At 49.7% G+C, this 12,537-nt stretch overlaps 1 protein-coding gene across 3 annotated transcripts in view; it reads right to left on the bottom strand.

The window, feature by feature from the left end:
* Positions 1-11,979, bottom strand: part of IL1RAP (interleukin 1 receptor accessory protein) — a 47,881-nt gene extending 35,902 nt beyond the window's left edge. For 2 of the 3 annotated variants that reach the window (XM_056499148.1, XM_056499150.1), the window contains exon 1: positions 11,437-11,521. The gene's annotated coding sequence lies outside the window, so the exon portion shown is untranslated. Of the gene's footprint in view, positions 1-11,436; positions 11,522-11,753 lie in introns of those variants that run through there. The other variant, XM_056499149.1, reaches the window with a different exon arrangement.
* Between the last annotated feature and the right edge of the window lie 558 nt (positions 11,980-12,537).

Raw genomic sequence — 12,537 nt, 5'->3', positions numbered from 1 at the left:
GCTAACCACAGGTCCCTAGGGAGAGCTGATAGGTTTTTTGCTTTTCACTGAGAAGTCACACTATGGCCTGCAGAACAAAAGCACCCTTCAGAACCTTGCCACTAAGTGCTCTGGCTGAAAGGGAATATAAAATAAAGCAGTTACTGAAAGAGGAAATAAATAATTTCAGCCGAAGCAGCTTTTACATACTATTTTCTTTCTGTAATTCTGTCCCAATTCAAAAGCATTTGAGAGCCACAAAAAATGGGATCCAGAAACAGGAAGGCTGGCAAAATCCAGAGTGGGCTAGCTCAGGAAAAGCTTTGGTTCTATGCCACATGGACCCGAGGATGAAGGCTGACTGATGGGCTGCTGAGGAAAGGGGCACAGCTCTCTGCTCCCATCACAGCATGCCCAAACCCTGGGTCCCTGCATCACCACACAGCAGCACTGGAGAAGGCTGCTCAGTGAGTTTGCTGGGTTTTCTTACGGGGAGAAATAGATGCACAGCTCAAGTAAATTCAAAGCATCCAAAAGGCAGACAAAGGGCAGCCTGAAAAAGCAGCTGCAGAGAAGCAACAAACAAAAACACTAATGGAAAAAGGGAAAAGGCCCCTCAGCCCTCCAGGAAACACTTTTGCTTTTCAGTACGTGCAGGAGTAAGTCAGACAAAAGGAGGAATTACTGTAGCATAAACCATCTTGGTTTAGGTTTTTAACTCAGCCAGGGTTTGCAGTGTCTCTCTGAGCCCACATCTCCTCCAGATGCCACCTGGGCACTGCCTGGCACTGGCCTTTGCTGTGTGCCCACAGTCCCTCCCTGCCCTGCCCAAAGGGAGCCGGTCAGCCCCAGGCACAGCCCTGCAGAGGAACAGAACACCAGGCAGAAACACAGCTTTTGGAACCCAGCCTTGACTGCCCAGGAGGGATAACCACACTCATCACAATTCTCATGGCCAGCCTCTCCCAGGAACAGGCAGGGAGGGACCAGCAGCAGCCTGATGATGAGCACCACGAGCAGCTGGCAGCACTGCCCCTGCTCTCGGGCACGCCACGCCACTCTCATCACTTCCAGCACAGCACAGTGACCACAGGCCCAGTGCTGTCCTCAGAACAAACATTCACATCCCTCCTGAGGGCAGCCAGCTCCCAACAGCCAGGCCCATTTCAGCAGGAACCCAGCAGAGCAGGAGCCTGCCTGCAATCAGGAATATGACAGAGCCATAGCTGTGACCCAATCACTGCATCTACTGGTGACACATCTATGCAGAATCAGGGCTGCAGCCCCACCAGTGCCAGGGGAGCTGCACTCACCAGCCCATCGCCTGCCTGACAGCAGAGCGTTTGCTCTGAAATGTTTCTGTTACAAAAGTAATTTATGTCATCAGAACCAAAGGAAATGCTGAAATTCGAGCAGCTTGAAAGCTTTTCATCAGCTAGAATCACAGCAGATATTACACACCTGCTTTTGCAAAGGGGAAGAAAAATTGAACTAGTGGGAGTCAGATGGAAAGTTGCCCTGGTGAGAAGTGTCTCCTGTCACCTTTGTGTCAGCACAAAGGACTTTCTGCCTTGCTTGGCCAGACCTGCCATTGGCACACAGCTTTACACCCAGGGCTACTGAGCACCCTGAAGGGAAAAACACCAAACCAAAACCAAGCACACAACAAGAAAATCTGGAAATAGACTTCTTAACCAGTACCTCAGTTTAGAGGTACAAAGTGAATTTATTATTAGTTTCACTGCCAGCCAAGGACATGACACCAGGCATCCAAGGTGGCTCTATTTGCCTGTCACCCACCACAGCCCATCCCTGGCTTCCTGCCTGCAGATCAGGCCAGGGATGGCTTTTTAATAATGACATTTTACAAAATCCCCGATGTGGGGATGAACAAGCTCAGCAGTGTGCTGCTCCAGAGTCACCATGGGAGGTGATCCCAAGCTGTTTCTCCTTCAGCAGAGCAGCACAAATTGCAGAAGCAAGGCTGCCCTCCCAAGAGCACCAGGAGCTCCCAAGGGAGGGCAGAGCTGGCAGCAGCCTCCCCTCAAGCTCAGAGCTCAGGAAAAAGTGTGGAGACTTTCATTCACAGTGAGTCATTCCTGGGAGCTTCCTTGGTAGTGCAAGATTTGCCTGTGCCAGTGCCAATGTTTGGGACATGGAGGCGAGATTTCCAGGCAGGGAATTTGTGATTTGCTGCTGGCATTTAGATACCATCTCCTGGCACCCTTTTGGCTCAGCAGATTTAACACTAACAATGAGAATTCTGAGGAAGAAGTTTATTTCCTCCCTCTCAGAAGGAAAAAAATGCAATCTAGGCACATGGAGAGTGGAGGAGGGGGCTTGAAAATGTACCTGAAAAAAATTTGGAATCCCCTGCTTCCCTTTGTAGTTTTCCTGGGGTCCTCTCAAGACTTGGAAAAGCAGAAATGCTACAGAACTTGCACACTGCTCTGCTGGAGTCCAGGGTGCCACTGATTATACTCTGCCACCAATTCAGCAGGCAGAGCACACTGCATTTCATACTCAAAAATAAACGAGCTCTCTGTCACCTCTACAAAATATGCACACCTGGACAAGTCAAATCAGCAGCTGGGACTATTGCCTGGAGATCTGTGGAGTGGGCTGGAGAGGGGCAAGTAGAGGCACAGCTATAGAATCAAACAGCACAGATTACAAATGGATCCACGCTGCCACCGAGCAGTTCAAACACTGAGCTGCAAGAGCCCTTCTGTGCTCAGGCAAAAGGTACCCAGCTAAGGAAGTCTATTTTTCATGTGTGAATAGGCAGGGAATGAAAAGTTTCCAACCGTGCTTCAAAGAGAGCTGAGATCTTCCACGAAGCCAGACACAATGCTGCTATTTTGGACAGCTATGTTACAGGGAAGGCAGAGTTCTGAGAAACATGCACATATTGTGTTACCACAAAATAAACTGAGAAACTAACCTTTGCACAGAAGAAAAGAAATCTGCAATCAGCGAGGCTCAAAGACCTGAGAAGACTTAAGGAATCCAAAGTGGCATCCCCCCTCCACTGGAAAAGTTCCAATTAACTGCATTTAATTTATACATTCTGCCTCCTGACCTTTCTAATGGTTTTACAATGTAAGCAGCTCCACTAACCCTCCCTAGGAGGTTGTTCCACTGCCCCAGTGGACACAGCAGCACATCCACACTGTGCAGACTGCACAGCAGCAGCACAAGTCTCTAAATCCAGAGAGCACAGTGCAGATTTGAGCAGGTTTAAAGATGGGCTTAATGCCTTTTTCAGGACAGGCCCAGGACTCTCAAACCCCAGGAGCAGCTTTCCCAGGAAGGGTTTCCTTGCAAGCCCAGCCCAGTGTCCTGCAGCCCCACTCCACATCCCTGTGCACCCAGCCCTGCTCAGCACCACCTGCAATAAGCTCAGTGTCAAAAACACTCCAGCAGTGCCTTTTCTTAAGTTCAAGCCCTTGCTGAGAGCTACATACCTGCTCCTTCACTTCACCTCCTCCCCTCTCAGCACTAAGTGAGGACCAGATTCCCAGGAGGGTTGCTCTATATCCAGACAACATCCTTCCCTTCTCGTCCCTCCAGAGAGGGACACAACAGGCAAAAATCCTCCAAGCACCACCGCACTCCTGAGCACATCATCACTGCCTTACACTTCCCTTCCCAACAATCTGCCTTCCTGTGGTGCCACAAATTCCTCAGGCAGCTGCAATGGCTCCAGCACCAGGTTTACCCATGCTGCTGCCAGTGGGGAAGCACCACCTCTTCCTGAGGCATAAGAGAATGATTTCCTCAAGTGACTCTGGGTATTCTGGGATGAGCAACATATTCTAGGGTAAAAGCAAGTCAGATGAGTTTTTCAAGTTTGGGCCACACAGCATTTCCACACCTGTACTTATATTAATCATATTAATTTAATCCCATTTAACCTTCTAAGTAAAAGCAAACAAGAATAAGACATTAAGATGCTTCAGTCCCTGTCCTGCAGTTCAGACAGGCTGCTCCAAGTGTGCTTTACACATCAATCAACTTAAAGCAATACAAAAATAGAAAGCCCAGGAGCTACCAGCCTCCCCCAAGACAGCACCTCACTTAGAAGCAGCTCCATGGAGGTCCTTCCAGCCCTCCATATTCCCAACCCACCCACCTGGTCCTCCAGGTGACTACCAGAGCAGCTTTCTTTTGCATACCTGTCCCTTTCTGGTCAGCACAGTATAGCTGCATTCTGCAAAGAGGACTAGAAAAAGCAGTGTACACACAGACAAAAGGAGGAAAAGAGAAACAAGAGCGAGACAATCCTTCCCCCTACGATGTATCCTTTTTACTCCTTGTGTCTCTAACATCTCCCTCTGCAAATATTGGGTTGCACCATCACAGAGAACCTGCTCAGGCTCTGCCTGCACTGGCCCCATGAGTGCAGCTTGAAATTCAACCTTCAATGAACAGCACCCTGAAATTTGAAGTCCAGGAGCCTCCTTGGAGAAAGTCTGCTCTGTGACCCACAGCACCTACACAGTGGGAAGGCAGAGATGGAGCTGCAGGCAGCAGTATGCTGTGACTGTCATCAATATTAATTATTTGGGGAGAATATGATTGATCTCACAAGGGCAATGAATTCATTCCTCCAGCTGAATGACAAACAAAAGGCAATACATGTGCTGCTGACATTTCCAAAGGCTACGAGGTGCAGAGACACAAGGAAATGCTGCTATGCACTAGAGCCCTGCTGCAAAGGGCCAGAACTCTGGAAAGCCTCTGAAATTTTCATTTCTGAGCACCTTCAGTGCCAGGAAGTAGATGCCTTCATATTCTCCAATCTGTGCTGACCCCAGCCCTGGGCTGGCTCACATCTCTGCATTGAGAGGAAGCAATCACTGAGCAGCTTTGGAAGTTGGTGTCATGGTTTGACACCGGCCCAATGCCAGGCACCCACAAAAGCCACTCACCCACCCTCCCCTGCCACAGCTCAGCAGAGGAGAGACAAAATTAATGAAGGGTTCATGAGTTTAGATAAGGACCAGGAAAAAACACTCCAAGAGCAAAACAGGATCAGCTTAGAGGTACAAAGTGAATTTATTACTAGCAGAGTCAAAAGAAGATAAGAAGTAAAAGTATGCCCTTAAAACACCTTTTTCTCCCAACCTCTCCTTCCTTTCCACCAACAGAACAGGGAGACAGGGCATGGGGGTTTTTGGGTCAGTTTATCACTGAGATTCTCCTCTGCTGCTCAGGGAGAGCAGCCCTTCCCCTGTGAGACCGTGGGGTCCAGTGTGGGTTCACTCTCAGGATCCTCCTCCCAAACACGTTATCACACAGGCACCACCAGCCTCTCCCAGGGGCCCAGCCTTGGCCAGCAGCATGTCCATCTTCAGAGCCACCAGGGACCAGCTCTGCCAGACATTCCAGCAGCTTCCTTCCCACAGGAGCCACCTCTGTGACCCCCCATCACCACCAAAAACCAGGCTGGGCAAAACAAACACAGATGGGTTGAGTTTCCCTCCTGCTCTTTGATGCTTCATGTCAGCAACTAGAGAGTCATAACACCAGTCAGATAAGGGGGCAAAAAAATGTATAAAGGGGAAACATTACCCTCCTGGACTATTCAACAGGGCTGAAATGCAAGGCACAGCTCCCCTGTGCAGTGGGAGAAAAGGAAAACACAACGAGCCTGGAGAAAAGCATTTCTATCTCTCCATGGCCTGGGGTCAGGGAGTCTGTGTGTGTGAAACCTCCCAAGCAGAGTTAAACAGGCTCCCAAAATTCCACATAGCAACACAAGAGAGGACAAGTTAAAAGGAGAAAGGTAGATGCACTGAGATATGGGGGAATCCCATCCCAGCCCACAAGGATGTTATTATAGTCTGAGTTCTGTCCTGCAGTCACCCCAACACATCTGCTCGAATGCAACCCGCACAATTTGCTAGAGCAACACATTTTGGGATCCAGCAGCACATCTGTGTTCATCCAGAGAGGCTGGGTGCCCTCAAGACCTCCACAGCCTGCCAGCTGGGCAGCAACAGCCTCCTCCCACCACCCAGACCCCTTCTTGAAAACAAGGGCTGGGAGGTATCTGGGCTTGAAGGAAGAGGGGCTGTTTCTCAACAGAACAAATCCAATTATTTGTATTAGAGTCAATCTGCATGGCTCTTACTGCCAAATTATTTTTTTACACATCTCAGAGCTTTGACTCAACAGATTGCTAATAAATTCATGTAGGTGGGGCCCTGGATGTTACTGTGGTGGGAGGGAGGTGAGGTTTTACTTTTTGCAACAGGACTAACCTGTGAAAAAAATAAGTAGGAATTTGAACTCCTTACAGTGCCATTTACTAGGCTCCCTTAAGTCTCTAAGGCTGAAGATTTTAAAACAGTCTCTAGTTTAGGGTAGAAATGTGAATTTCTGGCTAATATACATGAAATCTGTATGCAGGCATCAATCACCAAATGCAGTGTATGAAAAATTGCAGAGCCTTCCCTGATAATCAGGCATTAGAGAACTTATAAATGGCTGTCCCCTGAAGTGAGTGCATTAGTAGAGGCTTCTGAAATCTGTGCCTCCGTTTCCCCAGCCACATTTAGAACAGCCTCTCCCCATCTCACACCACAGCATCTTAATATCTCTAAAGTGCTTAGAGATGCTGAGATGAAAGATAACATATGAGTGAGAAGTATGGATTAATTCCCTGAGCTCAACAGCCAGTGCAGCTGATGGGGCTAAAAGTAACACATACCCACCACAAAAAACAGGGGCTCTGAGCCTATCTTAAATAGTAACTACTTAAGGAACAGTTCCCTTGGAACAAGTCTTTTTGGGGCTGGTTAGTTTGGCACATGGAGCTCCAGCAGGCAGGAAACAGAGAAATGCAATACACTAGTATGAAAAATAGATGCTTTTCCAGAAGGTCTTCAACCTGTTCCTGTAGAATTTGGTGGTGGGATTTGAACTCATTTCAGTTAGAGCTGTTCACATTTTAGCAACCAGCACATAAAGAACGTGACCAAACATAATTTGAAAAGCTATTTCCATTTCTGTTTGTTTTTATAAATTATTAAAAATCCAGTTTAAACAGTGCAAAGAAAACTTTAAATTGAGCAAGATAAGTTTTGGCATGCTTCCAAGTAGAAGGCAAACCCCAAAACGTTACTGCAAATCCAACAGATGGGAGTTATTTTTCACTCTTTAAAATTTCATTCCTTTGCACTGAGATTAACTGTAATTAGCTCTTTATTTACATCTAAAACACAAAGTAAAATGATAAAGAAAGGCAGCTATAACCACAACTCACAGGCAGAAAAAGGCCAAAAAATAAACCCCAACAAAAATTCCCTCTGAGAAGAAAACATGACTTTCTTGCCAAGCAACATAATTGTTACAAATATACCGTTTAACAACTCCACAACATCCTGTCAGCACTAAGGATAAACATTTAAGTCACAATTTGTAAGCTTTTACATACAAATCGATCAAATACCTAAGAATCTTCCTGAGAACGCTGGAAAAATCCTGCATCCCTCTAAACAAACAGCATCAGGCCTAAGAGAGGCAAGATACTCCAGCACAATTTTATTTCAGTAACGAGAGGGATTAAACAAAACTGCAAGGAAAACAAACAAACAAACAGAAAGCAAACCTAGCAGCTTTCCCAGATAAAGAGAGAGGTATTAAAACTTACTTGTTTTTCAGAGCCCTCGGTGCTCTGGCACCTTCCAAGTGTCCCCAGAAGGAGCCACCTACCACCTTCCCTGACTGAGCCCATGGAAATCTCTCATTCTCTGCTGCAAACAGAGCGTTTAAATTAACAGTCTCTTTGTGTTAACACATGTAAATGTAAAAGGACTCTCTAAGAATCAATGTAACTTTTTCCTCTAAATACCAAGTCAACAAGACAGTGTGGAGGGAGGGAGAGAAGAGGAGGGAGAGAAGAGGGAGGGAGATCCAAACACCAGGGATCTTGAATCCACTCACTGCAAAAGTTAAGGACTGAAATAATTCTCATTTACTCATATGAGAAAGTGAAGCTCTCACTCTCTCACACTCTCTCCTTCTCTTTCCCTAAGGCTCCCAGATACTTCTATCTTTAGCCAATTATCCTGGCTGTAATTTTCTTTAAATTGTAATTGGATAATCATCCAGACTCAGGGGAAACCAGTGTCAGAGGAATTCCTGGGGATATATTCCCATTTGATGAAACTGAGAGTTGTTAAATTAACAAAGGATTGACTAAAGACTTGATTCTTCACTTGTAGTGAAAATACCACTTTACAAGCAACTATTTTTAGAGAACCCTATAACAAAATACATACACTTGTACACACATTCTCCTGTATTTTATTTTCTGCAAAATCAGACTCTGAATTTATGGATATCATGTTCTGTACATGTGTCTTATTGGGACCTCTGAGGCTGAACACAGGAAACACACCAGCCAAGATGCAAATTCCCTAAAGCACAGGCAGCATTTGAAGTAATTTCCCCAAATCAGTTCCCTCCTGCACTGACTCTGAGCTCATCTGGCTCAGTGGCGTGCAAAAGCCCCACACAGACCAGCACTGTGGCTGAGAAACGTCAGACTGGCCCTCTGCCTGGCAAAAGCACTGCTGTTGGGGGAGAAATCCTGAAACACCTCCCAGAAGAAGAAGCTGCTTTGTTCCAGTTCAGCAGTGAATCTCAGCCACACGTTTTGCTGATGGTGGAGCAGAACAAAGCAGCTCCAAGCCGTGCATGGCAGAGCCCCACCTGCACCCTGCCCAGCCTCACTCAGGGTGTGGAGAAGGGTCAGCTCCTGTCAGAACACCTGACAGGCAGCTCTGCCTCCTTCTGCCTCCACACCTGCCCAGCCAGAGGTGCTCCAGCTCCACCTGCCAGGTACAGAGCTGCACCAGCCTGGCAGCACAGAGACAGGCTCTGCTCACGGGGGCACTGAGATCCACGAGCTGTGTCAAGAGAAAGGGAGGGAGGAAGGAGGAGAGCAGAGCTCCACTGTAGAATGTGTTTTAGTTCCCAGATAATGTGGCGCTGTTCACAGATTTCAGCTTATATAGGCTTTTCCCTATTTCTATTTTTATTCCCAAAGCACTCTCCGTTACTGTATGATAAAAAAAAAAAAAAGAAAAAAGACATGAATGCATTCACATGCTGATATAATCTTCCTAACTGTCCACCTGGCTAATGCCTGAGAGCCAGGCTGGGGCACCTCCTCTGCCACACCACCAGTCACAAGGGCTTTGTGGCAAGTTTTTGCAAGTCAGAGTCCTGCTGAAATGGGAGGACACTTGACAAGAGAGGAGACCAAAGACAGATGGGGAAAGAAATATGAATCATGTGCCTGCCAAAATAACCAACAGAGAAATCCAAACAGAGGTGAGAAGAAGGAAGGACTCAAAATTTGGCCTCTTATTCTGAAAGAGTGCAATTCTTCCTCCTTAGAGCTGGCATCTGGTTCGTGCAGGTCTTGAAGGAATAAGGCTAGGAAAAAATCCCTCTGCCTCATTCTTCCTAAGTGCTTATTTTAGAGCTTACAATTACAGCTCTGAGGCCAGCAGGGAGGCATTTCCCACACCTCCAAGTATCCAGGCTGCTACATCACTTCCCCACTCTCCTCTCTTATCTGCCTGTGCTTTGGGGTGCCAGGTGTTTTAGGGTAGCACTACCTGACCCTGGGGATGAGGCTGGAGCCCAGACAGGGCAGTGCTCATCCCCTCATGCTCAAATACAGAATACCTGCACAGACCAACAGAGTCTGGAAGGGGAGAAGTGTTCATGCACAAGCTTTCCTTCCACACCCTGGAGGGATCTGAGGATCTTCTGGACTCTAGGCAGGCATGGACAGACATCAGCAAGCATCATATCAAATGCAGACACTTTGAACTCAGGCTAGAAGCAGAGACATGGGAAGCAGTCCCAGGGCTGTGTGGATGCAGCCCTGCCCTCTACATTGCACAGAGACACAGAGGCAGAAACACAACCTCTCACCCCACAGCCCCTTCCTTCAGCTCCATGCAGCAGCTCCCACCTTCCCAGCTTAACATTTCCTAGTCCCTGCAGTGCCCTGCAGGCTTCCACCACCCCAGGTCCTCACAGGCTTACTCTCCACGTCCCTCATTATCCTACATCCCTAGCTGCTCCTCCAGACAAGGTGTTTCCAACATGCCCACTTCCAGGGAAGAAGAATATCTGGATTTTAGAGTTTAATCCTCTCTGCTTGCCCTCTCCTGCTCACCACAGGCAGGCAATGGACCCTTTCCAGCATCAAGCCTACCCACCCGAGAGCCTGTGGGCTGGAGTGATGCTCTCCATGAAAAAAAGGAATGCCTTTCCTGCAAGGAATACAAGACAGCAAGTAAATCTTCCAGAGCTGCCAAAAGCAACCCGTTATAAATGACCCTCTAAGTTATGAGATATGGACTCTCCACAGTACAGTTAATAAATAACACCTCACAGTCCTTCTAGGTATAGAAGCGTATGTTGGGTGACAGTTCTGCTTGCCCAAGAAGGGCACCGTTAAAAATGGAGTGTCAGGAAAATAATACTTTTTAATTACAAAGGAGATAGATGTTTTTAAAATATAAGGAGCTTGCTGCCATCTCACAAATCCAGAAGTGAAGAGCCTTTCCTAGGACAAAAAACTGAATACATGGAACAAAATCCATCATTTTACAAGAAAAGAAAGATCTCTAAAGCCAACCAGAATTTTATCCAAGCATTATAACCAGCTATTCACAAAGCAGAGGTCAGGATGAAAAGAGAGAGTGTGCATGTGAGAGGGCACTTATAATCCAGTTTACTGTTACATCCCAAGGCCCCAAGATCGAGATTCGGTTGTGCCAAGCACTGTACAGGCACACTCCAAGAAATCAGCCCAGAGTGAAGAACAAGCACTGCCACTGTAACAGGGGAAAGCGACATTGGCACAGAAAAGGGACACCTGAAGCAGTGATGCCTTGATGGTTTCCTTTCCCCCTTCTTTTCCAGGAAACAATTCCTACATCCAGTTTCTCTCCAGATACCCCCCCAACCGCTTCACATAAGGGGGCAGCTGCCCCCAGCGAGCACAGCAAAGGCCATACTGCTGCCAGCATCTAATCGCTTCCAGTCTGCTTTCTTGGACACGTCTCTTCCACTTTATTTCCCTGCTACGCCTTAAGCCTGACCCCTTCCTCTCCCCACTTCCATTTCAGAGACCCGTTCGACAGCACAGAGCGGGTATCACAGGCTCAAGAATTTGCAATCCGGATGAAAATTAAAGTTGCATTTCTCAGCGCGCGTAGCGCTCCAGCCAGGAACACCCAGATCTCCACGGGAGCGAATTAAAGCAAATCCCTGCGCATCTCGGGCACCGGGGGCACGGCAGCCCGGCGGCAGGAGCGGCGGGGACAAACCTCAGCTGGGCTCGGTCCCCGCACACCGCGCCATCGCCGGGGGTCCCGGCAGCACCGCGCTCGCCCATCCCGGCCCCGCACTCGCTCTCACCGTGCCCACTCGTCCTCCTGCCCGCGGCCACCGGGCGCTGCTCCTCGGGCTCTCCCGAGCCGTCCCTCCTCTCCCCTTCCTCTTCTCCCCTCCTCGCTCCCCCGTGCCGGCCGGGTGCGGGGGCGCTGCCAGCTGCGCACCGCCGCCCGGCTCCCCCCGCGCTGCAATCCGCCTCCTCCGGCACAAACTTTGCCTTGGCGTGCGGGGAAGTTCACGGCCGGGGCGGGGCGGGGCGGGACAGGCTCCGTGTCCCTTGTCCCTGCCCACGCCTACAGAACGCGGGCGGCCCCCGCGCACCGCCACGCAGCGCGGCTCACCTGCGGACGCGGGGAGCGCGCAGCTGTGCCCGGCGCGCCGCGCTCTCCTCCCCCTCCTCCTCCTCCTCCTCCTCCTCTTCTTCCTCCCCTCCTTCCCGTCTTCTGCCTGCTGGCCGTGGTCTCCGCTCCGCCCCGCCCGCCCCTTCCCGCGGCCGCGCTCGGTGCGCTCGGGGCGGTCCCGCTGCGGCGGTGGAGCCGGGGCTCGCCCGGAGCTCGGGGCCCGGGGCTCGGGGCCCGGGGCTCGCCCGGCTCCGTCCGCCCGCACTGCCGGGTCCCGCGGGAGGCGGGGTGCGGGCGGGGTGCGCGGGGCCACGGCTCCCTCTCCTGGCCGGAGCCGCCCTGCCGCCCGCCGCTGCCGGGCCGGAGGTGCCCGAACCGCTGGAGCCGGCCCGGAGCCCTCGGAGAGTTTCCGGACACTCTTTGGGTGGAGCGGGCCGGCGGACACATCCCTGAGCGCTCTGCGGACCACCTGCCCCTGGGAAAGTAAAGTTTCCCGTTCTCCTCTCTGATGTGCTGGGATTCTTTTCCAGTGATTCTTTCTCTGGACATTCTGATGCCACCTCGGCCCAAAGAAGTGGCACCGTTTTTGCTCTATCGCTGTCACAGATACAGCCTTGATGAGGCTGAAATTGTTGATGGATGAGGAGTGGGCGCCTGAAACAGACTGCAAGGGCAGTGTCAGGGAGTCTGAGGAGTGGAATAAAAATCTGCAGAGATTTGGGCTAGCACCTTCTCCTGGAGAATGTGGCCAGCGATTTTAAGTGCAGCCTCTAGTGTAGGAGTG

Source organism: Oenanthe melanoleuca, chromosome 9 (genome assembly GCF_029582105.1).
Source record: "Oenanthe melanoleuca isolate GR-GAL-2019-014 chromosome 9, OMel1.0, whole genome shotgun sequence".
NCBI lineage: Eukaryota > Metazoa > Chordata > Aves > Passeriformes > Muscicapidae > Oenanthe > Oenanthe melanoleuca.
Note: the sequence above shows the minus strand (reverse complement) of the source record. Positions and strands in the feature narration are given on the sequence as shown.